The sequence below is a fragment of the Panthera leo genome, chromosome B3 (genome assembly GCF_018350215.1).
Source record: "Panthera leo isolate Ple1 chromosome B3, P.leo_Ple1_pat1.1, whole genome shotgun sequence".
Classification (NCBI taxonomy): domain Eukaryota; kingdom Metazoa; phylum Chordata; class Mammalia; order Carnivora; family Felidae; genus Panthera; species Panthera leo.
The window spans coordinates 77,038,687-77,065,039 of NC_056684.1; the positions used below are offsets into that span (position 1 = coordinate 77,038,687).

At 36.7% G+C, this 26,353-nt stretch overlaps 1 long non-coding RNA gene across 1 annotated transcript; it reads left to right on the forward strand.

The window, feature by feature from the left end:
- On the forward strand, positions 1-26,301 carry LOC122221290. Its single transcript, XR_006203139.1, has 3 exons — positions 1-90; positions 9,086-9,204; positions 26,223-26,301. It is a non-coding gene; the product is annotated as an uncharacterized LOC122221290 (long non-coding RNA).
- Positions 26,302-26,353: the final 52 nt, after the last annotated feature.

Sequence of the window (26,353 nt, forward strand, 5' to 3'; positions counted from 1 at the left end):
GCTGCATTGAGTCATGCCTTCATATAACCACCTCCCACTGAGTATGAATTGAACCTGTGACTTGCTTCTAGCCAATAGAATTCTGCAAAGGTAATTGGAAAGTCATCCCCTTGATAATGTTATAGTACATAATATTCTGCCTTAGCAGACTGGAGTAAGAGCTTCTTCTAGCTTTGAAGAAGTAAGCTGCATTGTTATGAGAAAGCTAAGTGGTAAGGGACCTCAAGGGCCTCTGGTTGCTGAGAGTGACACCTGGCTAATAGCCAGCAAGAAAGCAGCAACCACAATCCTACAACCACAAGAAATCACAATCTTCTGACAACCGTGTGAGCAGCCTGGCAAACAAGAATGCAACCTGTGAGATGTTGAGTGGAGGACACAGTTAAATCACTCCTAACCTTCGACCGATGAAAATTGTGAGATAATAAGTATATGTCGTTCTAAGCCTCTAAATTTGTAATGATTTGCTAGGCAGCAGTAGATTAACCAATGCTCTATTCCTGCCACCAAATTCTTCTCTAAGCTTAACATGAAAAACTGTTGAGGTTGTCATATTTTGAAATGTGGACTGGCAGACTGCATTTAATTACAAGTTAATAAGACAAATATAGAATGTCCAAAAGTTGGAATGAGAGTTGAACCCTGTGCAGGAGCTGGGCTAAAAGAAATCCCAGACTGATAAGCAGTACAGATCTGACTCAGACATTTAACATGGAACAAAAGCATGTCGGCAACAAGTGCACAGTGTATTCAAATATGGCAGATAAGAAAACAGACATATTTTGATATCTAAGCTGACTATATGTTGCGAAGTTTGTAAACTCATAGCATGGGATTGGCTTCCAGGCACAACATTCAAATATCTAACAGATGATAACCGCACAAAGTCAGGGTTCTATCCTAATGAATGCCAGCAGCCTTAGCAAGCAGGAACAGGATTTAGGCCCATTAATGACAGTTTCTTATGAGAAATGGGATAGAATATAACGAAGTCTAAGACTCTAGTGTCTGTGCTGTAGTTACTTTAAATTAGGTTTGGATCAGAGAGGTCTGTATTTCTCCCTAATCTGTGACAAAAAGAGCTATCACTGACATCTAAACAACCAAGCCAAAGATCTTTGCATGTAAGTGCAGGTAGAGTTACAAATATATAGGCACATAAATAAAATGACCCTTTTGCTCCTTAGAGCAACCCATAGGTCTTACAAGGAGAATTTCTCTGAGAGGCTCTAGCTCCCTGACTAGCACTGAGTATACCCATATTGTGTGTTGAGTGGGGAAAAGAGGGTTGCACTGAAAAACAGATTTGAGCCCAGGTCCATGTCTCTGATCAACAATATTCAGCGAACATCCATAGTAACAATCCAAACTACTCTCACAAGATGACTTAATGAAAAGTATCAGCAGTTAGTCACTTCTCACCCCATTCTAAATGGAATCAGTCCACACAATATTTGGACTCTTTATAATTTTTTTCTCTAATTTTTCTAACAAACCCATGTATCTCTCTTTTCTCTTATTCAGTGAGCAACCCCAGAGTTTCTTTGACACTGTTAAACAAATTCTTTAATATTTACTTATTTTTGAGAGGGAGGCAGAGACAGAGAGAGGGAGAAAGAGTGTGAGCGGGGGAGGGGCAGCGAGAGAAGGAGACACAGAATCCCAAACGGGCTCACGGCTCTGAGCTGTCAGCACAGAGCCTGACACAGGGCTTGAACTCACGAACCTCGAGATCATGACCTGAGCTGAAGTCAGCCACTCAACTGACTGAGCCACCCAGGCGCCCCTCTTTGGCACTCTTAGGTGCACATTTATGTGATTCAAGTCATTTTACAAAATAGTTATATAAGTTACTGAATGTTTGCTGGGGACTCTTCAATATAAACTCATTTTCAAGTCATGTGTGAATACTGAGAGAGTACATCAACAATATAAGCATGCAGGCACATCCGGATGGAAAAAACAACCTAAGATTATTTTGTCACATGAGAACTCCCTGTCGCAGGTCACTCTGGTCCTAGGGAAAGAACTGAACATTTCAAATGGCCACAGCTTAGAATGAAAGGAATATAGAGTCTAATAATGAGGTGCCAAACAAGATTACTAAAGCTCAGCTCTCTGTGATGCCAGCATTTGCTAAGATTCTTATTTAGAGTCAGATCAGATGTTACAAACTTAAGCATCATATTCCAAACTCCCCATAATCTGGACAAACTATGTTTCTAATATTAAATATGACTTTTCAGTTTACTGTACCATGCTCTATCCTTTTGGCCCTTATATGTGTTCTTTCTGTTCTTTTTGTCCAGAATGCCTTTTAAGTGATGTTGTTTGCTGGAAATACCCCATTTTCCCTGAAGTTTTACATGGTACATTCTTGCCTAAAGACATGGTCAAAATATTTTTGTCCCCAAATAAATGCATCCTAACTACTCTTCTCGCTTTAAACTATTTCACTATCTTTGTTTATACCACAAATCATCTTATAGTATTATTGCCAGCAAGATAGTTGACTAGATATCCCAGAAAAAATTCTCCTCCCAATGTAGACATCCGAAAAATGCTAAGGAAAATATAACCACAAACTTTGTGCTCTTAAGAAAGTAAGTGAAGGCTACAGGTAGTAGAAGCGATGAAGTAGACAACACGTTTGTTATTATGCTGAAACCACAGGTGCCTTAGGCTGTTTGCAGATCTTATTAACTTAGGATCTAGGGAAAATAACATCTTTCCTGAGATTTCACATGTGGAGATCTTTCTTCTTTCACTGGGGATTGAAATTTGTTATTTATATTACTTATATGGTCCAGGAAATTCTAAGTTGAAACATTAATTTAAAAGTTGTTATTGCCTCGTGGTGCCTAGCAGAAAAGAATATAAATATTCTCTGAAGGGATTCAGCCTCAATTCAGGGCACATAGATTCCCACACGTAAAACCATGCCAAAACTGAGCTCACAATACAAAATTTCCAAAAGTAGAAATAAACAAGCCCCAGAATTAAGAATTGGTAGAAATAACAAGAAGCAAAATGAAGAGCTCCAAAAACTATATACACTGAAAATTGGGAAATAGAGTAGAAGCTAAGTGTGCTTAAAAGATCTAAATAAAATAGCTGAGTAAATAAAAAGACATTTTGAAAACATTACTAAAATTATTCAAAAAGAAAAAAAAGCTGCATCCACACTTCATGTGTAGCAGAAAAATATTCCAACAGGAACAAAGGTTTCAATGTAAAATAAGACATGATGAAAGTATTAGAAGGAATCGTGGAAGATTTTATAGAGAAAAAAAGGCTGAAAAATTCCTCTATAGAAAATAGAAAATTTCTACATGGTAGCATACAACAACAACAAAATGAAAAGTAAAATAACAAAATGGGGGAAAATTAAAACTCATATTACAGAAAGATTAACCTGTCCCCCTCCCCCCCATATTAATAAAGAATGTCTATGGGATGCCTGGGTGGCTTAGTCAATTAAGCGATCAATTTCTGCTCAGGTCATGATCTTCTGGTTCCTGAGTTTAGCCCGTTTTGGAAACTCTGTTCTTCTCTCTCTGTCCCTCCCCTACTCACTCTCTCTCTCTTTCTCAAAACAAAACAAAACAAAACAAAAAAAAACATTTAAAAATGCCTGCAAATTGAAAAGAAAAAAGACTAAAATTAAATATGAGTATAGGAAATGAACATGTAATTGTCAGAAATGGAAGTACAAGGGAGCCTTGGTGGCTCAGTCGATTAAGCATCTGACTTCAGTTCAGGTCATGATCTCATGGTTGGTAGGTTCAAGCCCCTCATTGGGCTCTGGGCTGACAGCTCAGAGCCTGGAGCCTGCTTCAGATTCTGTGTCTCCCTCTCTCTCTGCCCCTCCCTCACTCACACACTCTCTCTCTCTCTCTCTCTCAAAAATAAATAAACATTAAAAATATTTAAAAAAAGAAATAGAAGTACAAATTCCTATCAAATAGGAAAAGGCATTCCTTTGGATCAATATATAGGCAATGCAAATTAAAACTAGGAAATATATCTTATATCAAAATATTAAAATTGTAGACATCTGTATGATACACCATACTATTTAGACTGTAGGATGATACACCCTATCACACATTGCAAATAGAACTGCAAATGGCTACACAAAAGGCCGCAATCCTTAAAGAATGCAATTTGACAAACAAAAGCAAAAATGAACTATTGGGACTTCATCAAGATAAAAAACTTCTTCCCAGTGAAAGAAACAATCAACAAAACTAAAAGGCAACCAATGGAATGGGAGAAGATATTTGGAAATGGCATGTTTGATAAAGGGTTAATACCCAAAATTTATAAAGAAGTTATCAAATTCAGCACTCAAAAAACAAATAATCCAGTTAAGAAATTGTCAGAAGACGTGAATAGACATTTTTCCAGAGAAGGCATCCAGATGGCTAACAATCACATGCAAAGATGCTCAACATCACTTCCCATCAGGGAAATACAAATCAAAACCATGATGAGATACCAGTTCACACCTGTAATAATGGCAAAAATTAGTAACACTGGAAACAACCGATATTGGTAAGGATGTGGAGAAAGGGGAACTCTCTTACACTGCTGGTGGGAATGCAACCTGGTATAGCCACTCTGGAAAACAGCATGGAGGTTCCTCAAAAAGTTAAAAATAGAACTGCTCTATGACCCAGCAATTACACTACTAGGTATTTACCCAAAGGATACAAACATACTGATTTGAAGGGGCACATGCACCCCAATGTTTATGGCAGCATTATCAACAATAGGCAAAGTGTGGAAAGAGCTCAAATGTCCATTGACTGATGAATAGATAAAGAAGGGGTGTGTGTGTGTGTGTGTGTGTGTGTGTATACACACACAATGGAATATTACTAAACTATCAAAAAGGATTAAATATTGCCATTTGCAATGATGTGGATGGAGAAAAAATATATTATGCTAAGCAAAGTAAGTCAGGGAAAGACAAATATATGATTTCACGCATATGTGGATGAACATAGCAGGAGGAGAAAGAGAGAGAGTGAGGCAAACCATAAGAGAACTATAGAGAACAAACTGACGTTTGCTGGAGGGGAGGTTGTTGGGGCTTGGCTAAATGCATGATGGACATTAAGAAAGGCACTTGGTGTGATGAGCGTTGGATGTTGTAAGTGATGAATCACTAAATTCTACTCCTGAAACCAATATTACATTGTATGCTAACTAGAATTTAAATAAAAACTTAAAAAACAAAACAAAACAGTTCAATTTGGCAGATTTATATAACTTTGAAGTAGAAAATCTACATGAGCATTTATTTATCCATTAAGTTATTTTTGGAAAGATTTCTAGTGATAGTATGATATAAATAATCTAAATATCCAGTTATTAGATGGCTGAATAAATTAAGATAAATCCATAAAATGGATTACTATGCATCTGTTAAAAATCACAATGAGGAAGCTCCCTATGTACTGAAAGGATTACCACCTTAGTACATTACTAACTAAAAAAAAAAAAAAAAAAAAAAAAAATATATATATATATATATATATATATATATATTGAGGAACAGTGACTGTGTATGCTACCACTTGTGATTAAAAAAAAACAGGGTGAGAACACACATTTAAATTGCTTCAATAGGTCTAAAAATCTCTGGGAGATAGCACTAGCAAAAAGATATTAACAGCAGGCAATAGGAATTGGGGGAACAGGATTCTGTGGAGAGTTTTCATAATATATCTTTCTATCATTCAAGGTTATGTCAGGAAAGCAAATTCAAAGAGATGCTTAAATTGAAGATATTTTTAATGAAGAGGTTTTACCTAAGTATTAGGCAAGGCTGAAGAAATTAACATGAGAAGTTGAGGCACAAAGAGATTAGTAACAGTGAGAAGCCATTATTACCTGCTATCCATGGAAAAGAGGAGGAAATGGATAGGATAGGATAGGATAGGATAGGATGGGGACTTTCTTAGAGGACCATCTGATCAGATCTGTAATTGTAGTGGGACACAGCAACTGACAGAATCCCTGTGCCAAAGCAGAGGAAAGGGGGGGGGGGGATATTAATCTCTTTCTTACCTTCATCCTGGTGATCTCCTATTCCTTTTATTGGACAAACTCAGCCAGAAGCCAGATAGCAAGGAATGCAGCAATGCCATCCATAAGCGTGAGACTCCTGAAGCCCAGAGCAGGAGAAAGAAGAGGAATCATGTATTGTTACTACATGCAAGTTGAGATCAGAATTCGATACCATGTGGCATACAGATTGAGAAAATTAAAAGCCTGACGAAAATCTTGTTAGTAAGACTTGGCTCAAAAGCGGTTCTTACACATGACTAGTGGGTATGTAAATTGATAGAAACTTTGGAAAGCAATTCAGCTAAAGTTGGAGATGTACATTCCTATAAACTTGTAATTCCATTCTGAAATAAATTACCCCAGGGAAAGTCACTCATCTGCACCTGAAAACATGCACAAGAATATTCACTACAGTTTTTCTGTAATAGTGTAAATAATGGCAAATCACTTGAATATTCATTAACAAGATGGGAAATCTATGCCTTATTCATGCAACAAAAGAGTGGGCTGCAGTGAAAATGAATGAACTGGAGCTGCATCTATCAAACGCAAATACCACACAAAAAGATAAATTGCTGCTGATGTTATTTATATAAAATTTAGCTGCATGCAAATTATATTATAGATCATTTAAAGATAATAATAAGGATAATACTATATTCAGGATGCAGGATAATTCTGAGTCATGACAGATGGGTATGCAAAAGATTCGGCTGTTTGAAAAATTTTTTTTTTCCCCTTAAACTATGACGTGGCCATGCTGGTGCTCACTATATTTTGATCAGTTCTTAGGTGTATCTGTAATATAATAAAATATAACAATATGGTAAACAGGATCAAAGTGAAAAATATATATATATATACATAATGAAAGGATACACGTGTTCTGTATTGAATTGTATTCCCCCCAAATTCATATGTTGAAGCCCTAATACTCGATATGACACTGTACTTGAAAGTAGGGCCTTTAATAAGTGAGAACTTAAGAGTGGGGCTCTAATCCAAGAAGGCTGGGATCCTTATAAGAATAGGAAGAGATACCAGCAGTGAGAGTACATGTAGAAAAGGCCATGTAAGGTCACAGACAGAAAGTGGCCATCTGAAAGCCAAGGAGAGAAGCAGCAGGAGAAACCAAACCTGCCAACATTTCGAACCTGGATTTCCAGCCTCCAGAAATATGATAAAAGAACGAATTCTGTTGTTTTAGCTACCCAGTCTATAGTAATTCGTTATAGTAGCCCTAGCAAATGAATACAACATGTAGTTTATTTCTTGGTACCCAGAGTCGTTAGCTCTGAAAGTGTGATATGTCTCTGCCTTTCCATTGAATTTGCTTTCAGATGATCATTGGTGGAACTTCCTAATAGTAAAATTCAATGGTCCTTTCATTTCTTTCTGTCCTTCAGTGTACCTCTGAAAAAAATTACTACTATTTATCCTTCTTTGATATGGTTGGTTTTTAATATTTTTTTGTCTTTATTTTGTTGTTTTGAGTTTTAGTGGTTCTCCTCTAAAAATCTACATAATTTGTCCTTTCCCTCCACATTTGTTCGTCCTCTCTAAGATAATTTCTCTCAAGTCTATGTCTTGTCTCTTTTATGTCTCTCACTTTCCTCCATGGAGTGTCATGCAAATAATTCCCTAAATCATATCTGAGAGCCTTTTCTCTTACTTCCCAAGGACAGAAACTAATTTCAGTTGCTTACTAATCACAGGTCATTTTATTATGCACTGACATATATTATCCCCTAGTATGTACATCTACTCTATGAATACTGTATTAATCACTTCTGTTACAGTAGCAATGACAAATCATGAACAACGTAGATTTTTTTAAAAAGGAAAAGTAATCTCAGCTATTAATGAGAAGACAAACACAGAGAGCTAACCACACATGGAAATGTGTTTAAACCCGTATCTTTCTGAATGTAGATTTTTGCTATTGATTATCAGTACCTGTTAATAATTTCCAGCTGCATATTCCATTAGCACCTCTAAAACACATATTTCTAAAACTGATTTTACCATTTTATCCTCATATCTGTTTTTCCTCTCATATTTCCACTGCCATCTTCTGAGTCATTCAAGCATGACAACTGTGTATTGTTTCTAATTCTCTTTCCTCTTCCTTGCTGTCCACATGCAGTAAGCTGCTTTCATCAGCCCCTTGTATTCATTGCCATCTTCCTCTTTCTGTTATTATTTCTTTGTAAGGCTGTTGAAATTATATGTTAACTGGATCCTTCATTTTCAGTCCTCCTCTTCTAGTAGCTTAATTAGCACAGTAATCTCTGTAAAGCCTAAGTACAGTCTTACCAAGGCCCTGATGTAGAATTTCCCTTTCAGATCTAATACATTCCCAGTGCCCCAGGGAAAATTTCTTTTAAGGCCCTACTACAGTTTCTTTTTCTTTCTTTTTTAATTTTGTTTAGTTAATTAATCAATTAATTAATTAATTTTACTTTATTTTAATTCCAGTAGTTAACATACAGTGTGCTCTTAGTTTCAAGTGTACAATACAGTGATTCAACAAATTATGTTGGGAAAACTAGACAACCTCCCACAGTTTCTTGACTGTCTAACCAATCCATTGTGAGCCTATACATTCACTTTCATACCAGTTCCTGCTTTGTTTCCCTATGACTTTTCCATTTGTTAGTGCCATTAGTATCATGCCTAAAATGTCCTTGATTTTTTGGGGCACCTGGGTGGCTCAGTCAGTTGGGCGACCGACTTCGGCCCGGGTCATGATCTCACAGTTTGTGAGTTTGAGCCCCGCGTCGGGCTCTGTGCTGACAGCTCGGAGCCTAGAGCCCTCTTCAGATTCTGTGTCTCCCTCTCTCTCTACTCCTCTCCTGCTCATGCTCTGTGTCTCTCTGTCTCTCAGTAATAAATAAATGTTAAAAATTTTTTAAATGTCCTTGATTTATGATTTATTGTAAAATATAGTTTAATTTCTGTCTTTAGTTCCTGTGTGTTAACATACTTTTGGCTTATTTCCAACCAGACACTTATAGCATGTCAGCAGTCATTGAAGGCTTCTTGCAACTTGTTTATCCACTTGACTCTTCGAGGAAGACTTAGAAGTTGATTTTTGACTTCATTACATGTGGTCTGCAATACCAGGTACTTCATAAAACAGATATAATGAACTTTTAATATTTTTCCCATCTTTCCCTCTTATGTACACGACCCCCCAACTTTCTATAACATGGCACATGCATAAAACTGGGTTTGTGTTTTGAATGTTTGTGAATGAATGCTACAGAGATAACAAGCTGAGGGCTCCTGCTTATTCAGGCCAATTAGATGCACATTATGGCACACAAATAATTCATTCAAGGTACGTGCATCAGTTTCATACCTCACCAATTAGGAAGACTTTCCATTTATAATATTTGATTATTGAATACTATAGGAAATAATTTAAGAAAGAAGCCACATAATCTTTATATTTTGACCTTTTAAATATTTGTGACCCTGTGCCAGAATTATCACAGTTTGTCAAAATTAGTTTCTCCTCAGCTCTTGAGAACGTACAGGAATGATGTCACTATCTACCTACTCAATCTATTGTCAAGGTGATTGTTCCCATATACCATTTTTTCTTCATTTGAAGATGCCAATGATTATGACACTCCATCTTTTTAATTATATCATGCTGACAAAACATAAGGAAACATTATATTAAGTGCATATATTGATTGTCTGATACTTCTCAACATCAAAAATGTTTAAATGAGTATGTGTGTTTTATAATCAATGATGTAGTGTTTGTCCATTTATTTAAAGGAGAATGGATGTATCATGTACTTCTTTGTTTGCAGATGACTTCTTCTCATGGGTAGAAGCTTTTAATTCTCTTCTTACATGACAAACATAAAGGGGTGGTAACTGTGTCTGTTGAACTATCTCCATGTATTGGCTTTTTGAGCATTTTGTATGATTCATACATTCTTCTTGGAGCTATGTGAAAACTAAAGTAGGTCTCCAAGTGATTTTTAGGAGCCATGTATGAAACACCAAAGGATCCAGGACAGGTTAGGACTCCTTCCAAATCATACATGTGATTGTCCCTCCTTCACATTTGTGATTTTGAGTTGAAGAATGGTAGGTGCATGTGTATCTATTGGTACCAGCAATTAGTGCTTTAGTTGCGAAAGATAGGTTCATTATATGTACATTATCATACACAGTTTCAACACTCTCAATACTGTTAGTGGCAGAGTACTGATTTTTAAGTTTCCCCCTTCCCCACGGGCTTGCTAAGGTTGCATCACTGAGAATTCCAGATGGAGGACTACTTTCTAGCTCATACATGGAAGCCCGCCAAAGAGGGAGAGGCTGTAATTTAAATTAATCTTCAACTGGGGGTAGGGAATACTTCAACAGTCCCCTGGAGGATTTGAAATCTTTGCCAACAGCAACAGTGAAACAAATCATTGTTGTGTACAGATAGCATGATGGCAGCATACTTAACTGAGGGGAAGTTAAAAACAACAATTGCTCAGATTACATCAGAACACGGCATTTCAAGAAGGTACTCCATTTTTTTTTTCTGTCCCTTAATTTTTTCAAATATAGTAGTTCTCTACCTTACTCTCTACCTCTTCCCCATCCCAACCTAAATGATACACTGAGCTTAGAAAGAGATCTTTCCTAATACCTTTTCCCTAGCTTTACAAATAAGTTAAAATCTAGACTCTACAATTCCATAGCAAATATGTCATTGACATATTGTAATTGTCAAACGCACTTGATCCTGGCCTCAGTAATGGGTCTGGCTCTTAACCCAAGGTTAACAGAGGCAGTACCGAGTTCATGAAGATGTTTTTGAGAAGAGTCATAATACCCATCCCTCCTTGTTTTGTTCATTCATTTCCTTAGTGTGGGAGGTTAAGAAATGTGTTTAGATTATATGAAAATGTTTCATACATTTTATCTGATCCTTTCCCTATTTATATCAATTTAAGTATATATTTAACTCTTATGTTGAATTTCTTGTTGCTCATTTGCCAACCTGGACTCTGAATTCCTCAGAAAGCCAATCCACATGAAAGTTTTGTGAATTCCAATAGTCCTGTAAGACATCTGTGCGATTGCTACACTTGGGAACACAACATCACATTCAGTTCTGTGGAAGTGAAAACCTACGTTCCAATTATACAAAGTCTCCTTTTGTTTAAATGATGTCATAAAACTATATCAATATATATTTCTGATAGAACCATTTTGACTTCAAAATGGAAGAACTGTTAGTGACCTCAAGATAAGAAATTCAGTTCTCTTGCCCAAGGTTGTTAGCAGATCAATATGGTTCAGCTTTCTGGACTTCTAATCAAGTGCTTTGCTTATGTTAGACTTGATTTGTAACACATTTAATGTTTTTCAGGTGCCCCAATTATAATTTATCAGTTTTGAAAAACATTCATCCCAAATTAGTGAAAGCTTAATCAATATATTCAAAGTATACCAGTGACCAGAATCAATTCTGAATCTTAGCAAATTAACAACAGTTTTCAAAACTGGACTTTGGCCTTTTATCTATTTCAAATTCATTTTTGTGTATGGTGTAAGAAAGTGGTCTAGTTTTGTTCTTCTGCATGTTGCTGTCCAGTTTTCCCAGCACCATTTGTTGAAGAAACTGTTTTTTTTTTCCACTGGATATTCTTTCTTGCTCTGTCAATTAGTTGATTAGCTGACCATATAGTTGGGGGTACATTTCTAGGTTTTTTATTCTGTTCCACTGATCTATATGTCTGTTTTTGTGCCAGTACCTCTATTCCTCTCCCCCGCTCACACACACACACACACATACACACACACACACACACACGCATGCACACACTCTCTCTCAAATAAAAATAAAAGAAAATGAAGTAAAAAAAAAAGATAAAACAGAACTCGACACAATTGGCGTTTGTAAAATATTTTATTTCCATTTATTCAAGTATTAATTGAACACTTCCTTGGGAAGAACATTATGTTAGTTTGCCACACGCGGAGATTAAAAATACATAGTTCTTGTATCTATGGAGGTCAAACTGGAGTGGAGGAGACAGAAGAAAACAAATCAATTTTAAGGGATATATACGGTACCAATGGCTCTGATACTTTAGATATATCCACTCTGGTCTTTTGTTAACTCCTCCCAACAGGGTAAGTTGTCTCTAGGGCCCAGATGTCATAGTGCCCACTCTGGATATTCTGGAATAATATTAGCTTTCCAAATGACTGAGGGCCCGTGTGAACTTCGTATAGATGATTGTTTTCTAGAAGATTGTCCTACTACTATGTATTCCCCCTCTGCCTGAAAGGTGCGTAAGGGATGGGTTTTTGTAGAAAGTGACTCAATTTTGGAAGAAATATCTGCATAAGCACCCTGGGAGGGAAGGAGGTAGGATAGAGATAGGGTAGAAAGCTAAAGAACATGGAATCTGAGCAGGGTAACTCCCTTTGTATTCTTGCCCTGGATAACAAATGTTTGGGGCAAATCTACATACCTACCTATGTACAACTAACATACAGATATTTTCTGGGTGTTATGGGAGTACAGAAGAGAGTTACCAAGTAAAAGCTGATGAAGATATATTTGGAAAAAAAGATGACATTATATCTCAGTTTTAAAAGACTATTAATAGTTATATGAGCAAAGTGATGAAGTTCTTAGAAGGTACTGCATGTGAAAATGCAGGGAAATCCATATTTATCTGTGTGGTATGATATTCATAAGGACCTGTGTAAGGAATTTATGGATGACACAGTGTTTGGCACATATTAATGGATATAAGGATTTTCACCTTTCTTTGGTATCAGCATTGTGCTAAAATATTCCCCTTCCTTCCATCTGTGGCCTCACAAGTTTTCTCACACTACTCAGTTGATGATTTCCTAGGAATTAAAAATATTCAGTAATTCAGAATACTTAACAACCATTATAAGCCAGACACTACATTCCTCTGAGTCTTTCCTCTGGAGATGGGCTGGTTCTTTCATTTAATATAAGTGTAAATAGAAGAGTACCTCCAAGGAGTGAGTAGTCTGCATGTTCTCCATCTAATAGAGTTTCAACTAATGAAGATTTAAATAAATATTAGGGGTATACAGTTAAAGGTGGTGGATTGGTCACACACATGATCTTCCATTCCCCCTTGAAATATCAATAAACTTATAACAAAGGAATGTATTTTTAAAAAGACTTAAGCCAAACAAGGCAAAGATGATAGAATATAATAATGCAATGTTAAGAAAAGTGGGAACCAGATGTATACATGGTGTGATGGCTAATTTAATGTGTCAGCTTGGCTGGGCCATGGGATGCCCAGTTATCTGATCAATCATTATTTCTGAGTGTGTCTGTGAGGGCTCCTTTAGAATAAATTAGCATTTGAATTGGTGAACTGAGTAAAGCAGACTGCCCTTTCCAATGTGGGTGAGCATCATCCAGTCTGCTGAGGACCTGAACAAAAAGGTGAAGGAAAGGAGAATTCCCTATGATTGCTTGAGCTGGGACACTGGTCTTCTGCTTGGACTGAGACTTATGCCATCTACACTCCTAGTTGTCAAGCCTTTGAACTCAGACTGTAACTATACCACTGGCTTTCCTGGGTTTCCAGCTTGCAGATGGCAGATCATGGCACTTTTCAGCCTCTGTAAAAGTATGAGCCAATTCCTTATAATCAGTCTCTTTCTCTCTCTCTCTCTCTCTTTCTCTATCTCTCTCATTCTGTTTCTCTGGAGAACTCTGACTAATGCACATGAAAAAGGCCTTTAGAAACCTAAGAAAGATAATTTCTACCTGACAGTGAGGAAAGATGATTTAAAAAATCTGTTATACTATGGAACACTTAAAAGGGACATCAAGTGCCTTTTGAAGTGGGCAAAAATGTGAAATCAAAATTGAAGAGACCGTTGCAAGTTTCATATTTAAACCTGGACCTCCTTTATCTGTTGTGAGGCAGTACTCGGCTGTCAACAGCATTTACATATTCATGAATGGTATATAGGGAACATTGATGTAGCCTAAATGACAATCACAATATCACTGTATTGGGAGAATGAGGGTTTTAGTAAGTGTGTATGAGTGTGGGCGAGGGGTGGTGAGCGGGAGGTGGCAGTGTACAAAGGGGACGTCTAGATCCTCATCTTCCGTGGAGGGATGTCAACAGAGAATGCCTAGAGCCAATAATTTAAAAATAGTAATGAAAGAATTTAGTTAGATATATGGAGCTATGTATCAAAAGAATAAATTACAAGAGATGAAAGTGTTTGCCTCTGGGGAATGGTAAATTGAAGTGGGGATTAAGACACTGCTAATTTTTGCCAAAAGTCCTACAGTATTATTTGAGCCTTTAAACTACATGCAACTATTAGCTAGAAATACAAATGAAATCAAAAGAAACAGCATCAAGTTCCCATACATTTGACATTCTCCCAGAGGAGTACCTGTAGTGCTGATAGCCCGTGTTGCATTTTAAATTCTAGACTTGTATCCTTAATAATCAACTGAGCTAAAGGTACATTTTTGCCCATATTTGAACCTTCCTGGTTTCTCCACCTGCCTGTAAAATAAACACAATTTTGTGCAGTCTTGTATTCCTTGCATGAATGTTCTGAGAATACTTGACATACCACAGGATAGAAATATAATCTATTTAGATCAACTGTAAGTAATTTAAATGTTACATATCATTCGATCAATGTTGAGAGGAGAACTAAATGAGACCCTTGGAAGTTAATGAATTGCCGGAGGAATTTCTACTGGCAAATAATCATAATGGTAGGAAAATCTTTTAGTACTGTCATATGCTTAGCAGAGACGTCCAATTACAATTTTTTTAAATTCTCTTACACCAAATAAAAATAGGGGCTTAGTTAAATTTTAATTCAGACTGCTTTCACAGAAAGTTGAAGAGGTTATCTCTCCAGAAATATCCTGGACTATTTCATAAACATATCATACTGCATGATGGTTCCATTAATCTAATTTGAAAATGTCAGCATGAAAAATCTTTGATTCATAGAGTATTTTAAAAATATATCTCTGGTGTTTGTTTTGTTTTGTTTTGTTTTGACATGTCATTTCCTAATATTCTGTCAGCACTTAGTCTAGATGACTGCAGTCGGCAGAGCCAACTAGTCAAATCATCCTTGATCTTCTTACATACATGCTGCAGAACATTTTCTTTATCATCAGCTCCAGAAAATGCTATTTATCAAGGCCCTCAGGCAAAACCTCCCTAGGGTAGAGTGAGGCCCAGAATCAACTTTAAGAGTACAGGGGAAATCTAGTTGAAATCAATCCTAAGGAGACATTCAAGGGAATAAATCAATCACAATATGGCTTATGTATAAAAATGGGAAACATAAGGGTTCCAGGAGTTCCTTTGTATACCTCAGGTCTTTAACTCATTGCAGAGAGAAATTAAAGTATCTCTGAGCCCTTTACTTCTTTCTATATGTATCGGTTACTGGCAAGAATGGTTAACTTAACCATATAATTTCTTCTTTTTAAAAAATTCTTTTAATGTTTATTTATTTTTGACAGAGAGAGAGACAGAGCATGAAAGCGGAGGGGCAGAGAGAGGGAGACACAGAATCCGAAGCAGGCTCCAGGCTCTGAGTTGTCAGCACAGAGCCCAAAGCTGGGCTCGAACTCACAGACCGTGAGATCATGACCTGAGCTGAAGTTGGACGCTCAACCGACTGAGCCACCCAGGCGCCCCATTAACCATATAATTTCTTCTTGCCAAAACGTTACATTATGATAAATCTTCAGTACCTCTATGAGATGATTCAATCTAGGTTTTGGGGGGTAAGAAGTATTAAGTAATCAGTACTTATCATAAAAAATAAAGATTAGCTTAGATAAAGGTCTCCTTTCTGTAAAGGATCAAGCAGTAAATATTTTCAGCTTTGCAGACCATATAATCTTTGACAACTTCCATTCTTCCATACAGTATGAAAGCAGCCAGAAATTATACACAAATGAATGGTCATGGCTATATTCCAGTAAACCTTTATCTACAAAACAGGCACCAAATAGAATTTGGCTCATGAACCATCAGATGCTAACCCCCTGGATTAGGTGATACTAGAGTCAAGAAATCAAGGATGACTACTAAATCTTGCCATAAATATCATATCCACTACTTCTCAAGAAGTCCCCTAGAAGAATATACACAGTAGTAGTGGTCGTGTGGGGAATCAAATACCCTATAGGTTTTTTATTTTTAGGAAGATAGAAGTTGAGCAATTGCCAATGCAGAGCCATGGATCTATCTGAATCACGTAAATAAGCCTATAGGCCTAAATGAGAGTTTCTTTTTTTTATCTACGCTGAAAGAATCTGACTCTTTGGATATTATTGATTTACTCCCAGTCTCATGCCACGAGAAATAGAAACAGTGGCAATCATTCAGGGATAAAGAATGCTGTCATGCCTCCTGAAGACAGGTGGGCACCCACTAAACCACCATACTGAATGGAGTAGGGATGGGTAGAATGGAGCAGCTCCAACTACAGAACTGGCCACAGTGTACATTACTGAGACAGCTACATGCCCAGAGAAAGTATAAAAGAGATCATCCTGGGGCGCCTGGGTGGCTCAGTCGGTTGGGCGGCCGACTTCGGCTCAGGTCATGATCTCGCGGTCCGTGAGTTCGAGCCCCGCGTCAAGCTCTGTGCTGACAGCTCAGAGCCTGGAGCCTGTTTCAGATTCTGTGTCTCCCTCTCTCTGACCCTCCCCCATTCATGCTTTGTCTCTCTGTCTCAAAAATAAATAATAAAAACGTTAAAAAAAATTAAAAGAAAAAAGAGATCATCGATAAATTAGTATGAATTTGTTTTTTAGACAATGGTGTTCATAATTAGTAGTGAATGTAGACCATTTATTTGCTGATTATTCAGATTATTAGTTCTTTTTCTCTATGGAGAATGCAAGAAGTAGAATAAAGTGAACTAAAATTCCTGAGAGAGAGAGAATATATGAGATAAAAACAAGTGATCTTTAAAGCAGTTTCTAACAATTGATAGTGCCTCAATAAATGTTACTTTTAATTCCCCCTGAAATCTAGTGTTGACCTCTGTACAAATTGCTAGGCTGTTAGTTAGGCATGAGCAAGGAGGGATAAAGCAGGTGCTGGCCACACCCTCACTCAGTGCCATCCCCAAGTGTTAACAGCCACACCTTCAGAGGCACCTCTAAGGGCTAATGAAACTAGAAAGGCCTAGCCTCAGAGCTGGCTCAAAAGCCACAAGGGGACTTGTAAGAGCTGAGCATGTGCACAAAGGGTGAAACTTGTCCTTAACTACCTTTAAGGTCACAACAAAAGCTCTTTAGACATTCATAAATATACAATATATAAAAAAATACAGTTATAATAGAATACATCATGGGAGAGTGCATGCGCAGAGACCAAAAGGTTATATAACCACCAGTGGTCAATCAAAAGTGTCAATCAAAGCCAAATTTACCTGTACCCAAAGCAGCCTTAAAAGGACGCAGCTAGAGGTTCTTGGGGCCATTGCCACTCTTGTTCTGGCAGAGCAGAGGCCTGCGTTCACTCTTGAAAGTGTACTATACTTATCTACTTAATAAACTCTATCTCCCCATTCTGGTCTGAGGTCTCCAATTCTTTGGTGCATCTGGGCCAAGAACAAAGCAACCCCGTAACACAAATTAGCTGCATATATGGCAAATTTATAAACATTTTTAGGACCTACTTTTATTATCAGAAACGTGATAATATCAAATCAACCTTACCCAAAGCTTGTTTCTTATTTCACCTCTATTTTAAATGCTGCAGAAAAGCCTGGCATGATTTCCTCTTGATTGAGGGAAATCAGCCTAGTATACATTTTCATTGCTCCATCTACCACAATATCATATACTTTTCCTTTATTATCACACAGTTATTACAGTGTTGTTTTGTATTCATTTATGTAGTTTCTTGATTAACCTCTTTCTCTTCACTAAACCATAGGTCTGTTAGGGGAGATACCTTATTCATTTCCTAGCACAGATTTTGGAACTCTTTTCTAGTAGTAATTCTAAGGAATACGCACTCAGATTAAAAAAAAAAAAAAAAGAGAAAGAAAGAAAGAAAAGAAGCAGAAGAAACTTATTCTATGATTCTGAAAGATCCTCAATATTATTCATTCATGTATTTGTTCATTTTTATATTCTTTCATCATGAATCCACTCCCAACGTATGACCATGCATTGTGCTAGGTCATTGTGTGAATGTCCGACTTTGACTCAGGTCATGATCTCACAGTTTGTGGGTTTGAGCCCCACATCTGGCTTGCTGCTGTCATCTCAGAGACCGCTTAGGATCCTCTGTCCCCGTCTCTCTGTTACCCTCCCCTGCTCACGTGATCACTCCATCTCAAAAATAAATAAACATTAAAAAAAACTATAAAAAATAAAATTAATGTATCTGACTTCGTTTGGGAGTGATCTCAGTAGGCTTTAAAGAGGAAGTGGTATTTAAGCTTATACTTGACAGAGGAATGCATAGGGGAAAAGATATTAAATAGGCAGATTACTCACACACACATGCACATGCACATAGCCCACAAGGCATTGTCTGATAAGTGCACATTCAATAATAACTATAGTTAAAAAAAATCAATGTCCAGAAGTGGTCCAAGTTTAGACTTGAGCCATGATTTGTTCAGATCAGGACAAAGACTTAGGCTTTGGATATTATCTCAGTAATGACTTTAAAGGGAACCTAGGTTAGATCAGTCTGTCTGTCTGTCTTTCTCTCTATGTACACATGCACACATGCACCACATTTATCACAACTCAGCCATGAAGTCTAATGTACTATAACTAAAATATTTTTTCAGATAATTTGGAATTTTACTGATATAAAATACTTATCCTCAGATATAATTTCTAATTCCCTATTTTACAAACTTTATGTATGAGAACTGATCACCCACATTGTCTTCTTTCTGAATTTTAATAAGGGATTATTTAAGACACAAGTATCCTCCTTTTTCCCTTTTAGTTTGTTTTTTGCAAGGATAATTAAAGTAAATGGGGCATAATAAAGAAAGAATATTAGCTTCCAAACAAGAGTTTCTAAAATAAAATATATATATATATATATATATATATATATATATATATATATATGTACATTGGACTTGTAGAAAAGAAGGCCAGTTTAAATGGAAAACTATTTCAAATGTATATATTTTAGTTATTCTAACTACATTCAGTAACAAAAATTGGATGTCAGGACTACATATTGGAAATTGCTTTTAGGAACAGATAAGAATGAGTTATAAGTAGACAGATTGGTAAGAAAATTTGAAATATGAAAGCGTGCTTAAAAACAGTTATCTAAATAACAGACTATTTAGATCTAATAGTCTATCTACAATTTTCTTTTTTTACTATCAATGCTTTCCATGGAGAAATTTTTCTTCATAATTAATAAAAAGGTCAGAGTCAACTAAGACATTTATTTGAACATGTGAAGTTACAAAGGTTTAAAGTTATAAAGGTTTCCTCTTTGTATTTTTATCTTTGTATTATAAATTTTTGGTATTCCTTTAGAAGTATCACCATCTCTAGTATGTCCAAAAATAAAAATGAGCAGTTTTAATGCATACACAACTTCCACCAAGTAGAATAACAAAAACTCAACAATGTTTAGCAATTTTCTTGTTTTGTTTAACTCTGCTCCAAACATGATTATTATTTAATTGCAAAAAGGGTCAGATGATTTTTTTTCCCTGTGGAACAAGTGGTGAGTCATTGAATGGGAAATGCAATTTTACTCTTATTTTAAGGGAGCCCTTTGTGAGCTTTAAAAACAAACCTTGGGGAGAGGAAGAGACCCTTGGGTGCTGAGCTGTCAATCCAGAGATCATAGTAACACATGTTTTTGGAATACTGCTGGCTCAGAGATGTTATAATGTGTAAGAAGTAAACACCCCCCACTCATTCTGGTAGTTTTATTGCTTCTGGCGTGTTATGATTAGAGATGTGTGTGGCTTTAAAACTGAAAAGATTGAATTGCTTAACACGCTATGTATTGGAAATCCTGGGCCAAATGGAAGCTTAATCAGCATTTTTCTTCCTTCTAAATGTAAATGGTATGATGTAGTGTCCTGTAAATGATGCTGTTTATCATATACTGTCAGACGATGCTGCTGAAAGATGCATTTCCATTTGTTTCCTTACTTGAGTTTGATTTGTAAAATCAGATTTAAACAGTAGATGAAATTGAATCTAAATTTCAAGGACAGACAACCTAATAATATTAGCATAACTGGGACTAAGTCTAGAAATAGTTATTCTAATTCCAGCCTTTAGGATTTGAAAGAACAATGTGTCTTTATTTTTACTTTAAAATAATTAGCCCAAATGTAATGAATTTTATGGTAATTATAGTCATTAGCAATGGAAACTTAATCTCAGCCAAAGGATTCATGTGCACACTACAATTTGTATACTGAGCTACAAAAGATCTCTTTTTTCTTACACGTCTATAGTACCACAATATAAAAAATATGATGGAGAAATTGCTTTGTAAGTATTTTCATACTTATATTTTATAGCGATTTATAAGTAATTTTATAATTATTGTGGTTATTTTAATGTGATTTTTCAGTGGCTGGGGGAGAACATCACTATTTACATATGCAAATCTTTCTGGCAGATATTCATGTGCTCAAAAAATTTAGAAAACCTTAATTTACCTTGTCCATGTTCTCAGCTGATTACACCCAGTCTAAAATCAGTGTGAACCACATATGCATGTCAAAAGCCTTCATTATTATTTTTGTTAGAAAAATGTATTTCAAGACTGCCAATTTTAGAAATTAGGAAAATACCATTCTTAATCCCATGCACCAGGAGCAATATACTTTAGTGTCTGCAATTCACAAATTCTTAAACAGAATTTATTTTTCCGTTACACTTGTATGAAAACTTTTGAATGTTTCCTAACAAACTGCAATTATCTTAAAGAGTTGCTCAAACCAGACTGGGGTCCGCAGGCAAGAAGATGAGGGATTATGAGTTTGTAAATGCCCACTTGACTCCAAGTGAAGGTAAAGTAGAAAACCTACGAAAGGGTGGTTGCTCTCGTTAAAAATTGCTGCCTTAAGACACCCAAAGTGTTTCCCAGGTTTGTACTACTTATTCTTTGTTGAGTTAGTTTACCGAAGCACTTAAAACTGCCAATTCTAAGTTGGAGAAGTGAAGCTGGTGGGAGGAACCTGGTTCACCTGGCTCATTGGGAAGCTTGATGAAGTCAGTCAACATCTGGACTGGGAGTGGGTTCAACCACTGTCCAGGAATTCTGGGCTTAGCATCACTTTATACAATGCCCTATCCAGCCCTGCTCCATGAAATCCTTAGCCATAGTCTGAAGTGGAATACATCATTGCTGAATGGGTTGGGTGGGGGGTCCTTGGTAAAAATGACAGCTAGATCATGGATGTGGCTGGATTTATACATTAAATGTTTGAAACATGCATGTTGATTTGTACTTTGGCCCTAGACCTCAGAATTATTAGAGGTGAGCCTGAAACCGGGAGCTTTTGAACATCATTTAAGATGGCACTGGATGACTTTAAAAAAAAAAAATCACAGACTCCACATGTTAGTATTAACTTGAAGCTCCTCTTTGACTCAATTCTTTCACGTGTATACATGTATACACATGTAGAGAGACTCCAAGCCCTGACATACTATGATCAATTTTACTTTATTCTGAATACTAATTCATGAAATAATCATAATGCACATTTATCACTTAAAGAATATCATGTTGCTAAAATCTACATTATAGATATTTTTTAGGGCTTTGGGGAACAACAGTATTTTAAGTTCATTGCCACTTGCTTAGAAAAAAAATTGCAGTGTAATCAATGGTTTATATCAATATAATTTGTTAATAAAACTTCAATGTAAAACTTCAACATAATATGATATGTACTTAATATATAGAAATGTTAGTCCCCAGTACTTCTTTTTCTCCTAAAATCTATTTTCTCTATATTTTTGAAGATTTAGAAATCAAGGGCTATGTTAACAGACATTTCCCTGATTTCTGTGTATAAGCCAATATCAACATGGTTTGTATCATGTACTCTAAAATATGAAGTCTTAATAATGGGTTAAATAGTGAAAAACATTTTTGAAGTACAGTTTATTCCATAACTATGTATTAAGTGCCTACAATAATGCCAGACAACGTAAAAGGTAGTAAAAAAAATAGAGATTTATACTAGTATTTTTGTAAGAGAGATACACATATAATTAGATAATTCTGCCACAAAATGATGAATGATACAATGTTCCAAGGAAAAATGCTTTGGGAATTTATAGTAAAGGCATGACAAATTCTGCTTGCAGGAATCCAGAAAGATATTCTGTTTGCTGTCAATGCAGCTAGATGTCAGGGATAAATAGCAGTTTTCAAGGCTAGGGAAAGAGGAAGAATATTGCAGAAGTTCTACAGAACTGTAGTTCTACAACTATAGTAAGAAGAGCTTATCAGAGAAACTGAGCAATTTCATTTGTGTGAACATGGAGCCAGTTAAGTATGGCAAATGTGGGAGGCAGTGGCCAAACATGAAGGGGATGAAAATGCCAAGGTAGGTTGATATCTAAAGATGAAGAGTCTCTATGGCATGTCACATTGTATGTTATTTTTCCCCATGAGCCCTTAGGATTTAGGAAAACTCTTCATAGAATGGATATTATGCATAAATAGTAATGTAATGTGTACATATATGTGAAAAGTAATCTTTTTAAAAATTTCTTAATGTTTATATTTGAGAGAGAGAGAGAGAGAGAGAGAGAGAGAGAGCATGAGCAGAGGGCGGGCGGAGAGAGACAGAGACAATATCTGAAGCAGGCTCCAGGCTCTGAGGTGTCAGCACAGAGCACAACGCGGGGCTAGAACTCATAAGCTGTAACATCATGACCTGAGCCAAAGTCAGACTCTCAACCGACTGAGCCACCCAGGTGCCCCGTGAAAAGTAATCTTGACAAAGTGCAGAGCATTGACTACAATGGGGGCAGACCAATTTCAAAGAGATAGTGAGAAGGTTTATGGTTATGTATAGAGAAGGGGCTCTGAAAGCCTGAATTTAAGCAGTGACAATGGATTTGCAGGGGGTGGGGAGTATAATATTTAATTCATTCACTCAAAATAATTCATTTAAAGTGAGTCTACTATGGGCTATTCATTGTACTAGGCAGTAAGATAGAGTTTTGAATATAACACACAAGTTATGTATTCTGAGATATACTGAAGGTAGAAATTTCAGGTCCTACTAATGAAGAGAGTATGTGTGTATATGGGTAGGGGGTAAGAAAGGAAAACAGGAAATAATTGATGAGAAAAAATCAGACTTTTTTTGTGGAACATAGAATTTTTTATTTATTACTTTTTAATGTTTATTTATTTTTGAGAGAGAGAGAGAGTAAGAAAGTGCAAGCAGAGGAGGGGCAGAGAGAGATGGAGACACAGAATCTGAAGCAAGCTCCAGGCTCTGAGCTGTCAGCACGGAGCCCAACGCGGGCTCAAATCCATGAACCGTGAGATTATTACCTGAGCTGAAGTTGGACACTTAACTGACTGAGCCATCCAAGTGCCCTGGAACATAGAATTTTTGGCAATGCACATAGAAAAATGGAGTTTTAGAAGAAGATGAGAATTGCCTGGGTGGCTCAGTTAAGTTTTGACAATTTCTGCTCAGGTCATGATCTCAGGGTTCATGAGATTGAGCCCACCATTGGGCTTTGCTCTCACAGCATGGAGCCTGCTTGGGATTCTCTGTCTCCTCTCTCTATGCCCCTGCCTCACTCCCGAAATAAATAAATAAACTTAACAAAAAAGAAGATGAAACAGTTGACTTAGGCACATGTTTAATGTGTTTGTGTGATACATGTAGAGATGTCATTCTAGAATGAAATGATGAATGCCAGTCTGTGGCCTGAGAAAATGAGAAGAGATCATTTAGATTTGGGAGTTAGTGGTTTAGAAATTATGTCCTGAATTATAGGAATAGGAGGGAATCACTTTGGGGGAGAAATCATCAAAATCGTAAGAAAATGTAAAAAAAAAGTTATAACAGAAGTCTAGGAAAGAGTTTAAGGGATACAAAGTATTCACTCTCGATTTAATTTGTGGAGATGCTGGGGTGCCTGGGTAGCTCAGTCAGTGAAGCCTCTGACTTTGACTCAGGTCATGATCTCACAGTTCATGAGTTCAAACCCCATGTCACTCTCTGTGCCGACAGCTCAGATCCTGGGGCCTGCTTTGGATTCTGTGTCTCCCTCTCTCTCTGGCCCTACCCCACTCATTATCTGTCTCTTTCTCTCTCTCTCTCTCTCAAAAACAAATAAACATTAAAAAAATTTTGTGGAGAAGCCAATGAACATTTAGAAAGTTGGAAGAGAAGGGAACAGAGAGACAAAATAAAGGATCAAAGGGGCATTTTGTTTTTCTTTTTGTCTTTATTTTTAATAGGAGAATCCAGCTTGTGTTTTATATAGAGAAGCCAGAGGAGATTGTAGTTGTTGAAAAGAGAGGGTATAATTAACTGGGCAAGATCTCAGATGGAAGGCTGGAAAGAATAAAGTCCAATGAAAAGGTTATCGGGAGTAGAAAGAAGGAAAATCATCTTTTCCTTGACAAAAGGAAGCATTGGGTATAGATTATCCTAATGTCATTTTAATCTAAAATTCAAAGAAACATTACTGAGAGAAAAACAAATTACTTTCTTTTAAAATGCTCATAGGGAGCTGACATCCCATTCCAGACAAATAATTAAATTACATTTATAACGATGGACTATAGGCCATGACTATGCTGAACCTTATATATGGTCTCCCAAATGTAATGATAACTGAGAAATGGTTAGACATATCTGTAAGAACATAAAGCTTGTAATGTTGTGAAAACAAACTAAATTCATGCAAATTTCAGAAGTTTGATATCTAAATAGCCTATGTGAACATTAGCTACTTTATTAATGGCTTCTATATAGATCTATTACCCTTATTTTGCTTTTCTTCCTTTATTGTTTGTTTTACTTTACTGCATGTTTTGTGTTGCCTAAGCTTATTTTTGAAACCAGTCAAATATATAAGTGAATAAAATAATGTGTCAGTATCACAGTTTTGCATTAAATTTATGAATGCACAGTGATTCACTTATTCACTTTAATGAAAATAAAGATTCAGATTTTTCCAACATTATAAACAATGCTGCTAAGAACATTTTGTCCATACATCATGTTTATTACATAAACATACTTTTGGTATATGTGATATCAACATCACTGCTTTCAAAAGTAGGTATACCACCTGCAGGGAATAAGTATCCCTAATATTCCCAGGGCCGGGGTTATGGTCAGGAGTCAGGAACATCCTTTTGACACTGAAAATTGGGCATTCTCCCCACCCAGAACAAGAAGTTTTATTTCTCCAATGCTAGAGAACATATTGAGAAATGATATCCTAAAAGGTCAAATTCTGCAAACCTCTATCAGTGAATTTCACCTTCGGGCTAGAGTAATCAAACCAATGCTGAGGAGAAATGCCAACTGGGAACCAGTACCACTCCTGGAAGAGTGATACCTGTTAAACAAAGTAAGCTGCCTGGGGAGCATAAGGAAACAGGAGAAACTAAGAACTGCATGGAGTGGATATTGTACATCCTGTGCGTAGTGCTTTTAACATCCTGGGATAGCCAGTAGAAAAACCAGATGGCTCATGGGAGGTGACTGTGGGCTACTGATAGCTGAACTACGGTAGTGCCTCCCATTGATGCAACTGTGCCCAACACTCCCACCATCGTAGATCCCTTGGCCATGGTCTTAGGAGTGTATTGTGCTGAACTGGACTTAGCAAAAGGTTTGTTGATGTTGTTGTTGTTGTTGTTTTCCAGTATACCCTTGGCCACTGAGTCATAAGATCAATTTTCTTTCAAGTGGAAGGGACAACAATGTACCTTTCAAGTGCTTCCCAAGGCTACCTACACAGCTCTGTGATTTATCATGGGATGGTAGCCCAAGAACTGTTCTCCTTCCCCACATCAATAAAATGGGCTCCTTACACTGACAATCTCATGTGGACATGTGAAACCTTGTCTCTGCTACAGGACACTGTGCAGACTTTGCTGGAATATCTGTGAGGGACGGGATGAGAGGAAAATGCAGACAATTCAAGGCCCAGACACTGCCAAGTTTTGTGGAGTCATATGGTCAGGTAAGACCTGCATTGTCCCTGAGA